The sequence below is a fragment of the Chiloscyllium plagiosum genome, chromosome 30, assembly GCF_004010195.1.
Source record: "Chiloscyllium plagiosum isolate BGI_BamShark_2017 chromosome 30, ASM401019v2, whole genome shotgun sequence".
Classification (NCBI taxonomy): Eukaryota; Metazoa; Chordata; class Chondrichthyes; order Orectolobiformes; family Hemiscylliidae; genus Chiloscyllium; species Chiloscyllium plagiosum.
Window position 1 is genome coordinate 42,903,286 of NC_057739.1, and position 2,257 is coordinate 42,905,542.

The window sequence follows — 2,257 nt, forward strand, 5'->3', positions numbered from 1 at the left end:
GCCCCTCTCCCAAGTCCCTCCTCCCTACCTTTTATCTTAGCCTGCTGGACAAACTTTCCCCATTCCTGAAGAAGGGCTTATGCCCGAAACGTCGATTCTCCTGTTCCCTGGATGCTGCCTGACCTGCTGAGCTTTTCCAGCAACACATTTCCAGCTTCTCACAATCTAGTCTACTGCATTCACTACTCACAATGTGGTCTCCTCTACTTTGGGACAATGAAGCATAGACTGGGGGATGACTGCTTTGCAGAATACCTACGTTCCACCCACAAAAGACCCTGAGTTTCCAGTTCCCATACGCCCCACTCAATTACCAACCTGGTTGAGATGTTAACCCAGATCAGCCTGGGGAATTGAATTTGGGAAACTCCTTGGTTTAAAAGACACACCAATCCCTGTGTGAGATTTTAAAATATTTGTTTGTTTGACATACTAAATATATTTTCTCTCTGGAAATTGGATGTGTGAGAAGTGCAGGAAAGTGCTGCATGTTTACTGTAATTGTGGAAAGTGTTACAACCTGTTGTGATTGAGGCTGTCTTATTTACTTCAGACATAGCATGCTACAGCTGGGTTGGTTAGGAGCACATTGTTGTGGGAATGTATAATTAGAAACATTAGTTAATTGTAAGCAGAATCTATTGTTCCACCTGAATGTGATTGTTGTGAAGGTCTCAGGGTGATTTGCTAAGTGACATGGGTGGGGCCTGTAATTACAGGGAAATGCTTGCTTTTCTGCCTACATTTTAATTTGCTGTCGAATTTTGTTAGCATATGCTTAGGATAACGAGCACAATTTTCATGTTCGGTTTACAAGAAAATAGAAGCACCAGAGAAGGTGCAAACATCTCCAGATGTGTAGCGTCACACCTACTAGGAGAGTCTAAACAGGCTGGAGTTCCTCTTCTCCAACAAGGAGAAAGCTGAGGGGTGATCCATTTGATATCTTTAAGGTTATGAAAGGGCTTGATAGGTTAAGCATATGATATTTCCACTTGCGGTAAAGATCAATACTGTTGCAGTTGATTGGTTTCATCCTCACTGTCTGCCACACCTCCAAAATGAAAAACCACCAACCTGTTTAGAATTGTTATTCCAGGTGAGACTTGAACCCAGGTCTTTAAGCTCAGAGGTAGAGCCACACCTCCCAGCTTTGTGCCATTGAAAGTTTTGAAACTTTGCTCTATTTCAATATCCAAGTCATTTGTTTACCTAAAAACATGTGGTTCTAGCAGTGACTCTTCAGAAACATCACCATCCTTCAGTCAAAACAAGCAACCATGTCCTGTTTTCTAACTTGTTTTTCTGTCTTTAAGCCAATCCTCTGTTCAAGCTGATGCCCAACTCTCTGATCAGTGAGTCTCCATTTATTAACGAGTGTTTAAGTATTTGTAGGGGTTTTGTGGATCAACGCATTTACTGTGTAGTAGAGGAAAACCTTTTTTGTTTTTGAAGTCTATTTTGCCCTTGTTTTTCCAAGTGACTGTTTCAGCCCTGTTCCTCCAAGTGTGAAACACTATCATCAACATCCCTATTTTTCCACCAAAATTTATTTAATAAGAAATCTAGCATTTTCCAGATAAATGTTGTTTGTGTTATTGAAAATCTTGGTCTTGACAAAGATTTGGCATGTTTTGTACTTTGCCAAAAGCATTTAAATTCTGGAATGCATCTCAAGGTTTCTCTTGCTGCATACTGAATCTGGTTGAACACCAGCTTGTTTACACCATTTCCCCAAAGCCAGAGGATTCTGCCTGCTGGATTCACTTGGGAATTATAGGTAGTCCCCAGCACACTTAAAAATCTCTAGCATCACTGGCAAGGCAAGAGGTTTGTTCTTGAGGTTATGGCGATGGCCTAAATCTTGACTTGTTGTCATCCCTGTGCTGTAAGGATTCTCACAGTGCTGCTTCAGCAGGATGTTACAGGGCTTTGACCTAACGACACTGCAGGAACAGGGAGTACTGTCCAAGCAGGGTTGATGTGCATCACATGAAGACCATTCCTACATTCCCTGCCATCTGGTCTTCAGTGGTGAATTTGGAAATCTCAATGTTTATACTGTAGCCTAATGGATATCCGTCATATTCTAAACCTCCTATCCAGAAATGCTCAGCAAAGTGGTAAATGCTGACAGTAGAGAGGCAAGCAAGCTTGCAGTGTAACTCAAGCCCTGACTCCTCAAAGTATGTCCACTATCTACAAGGCACTAGTTAGGGATCTGATGGAATATCCTTCCCAATGTGCTGACTACAGA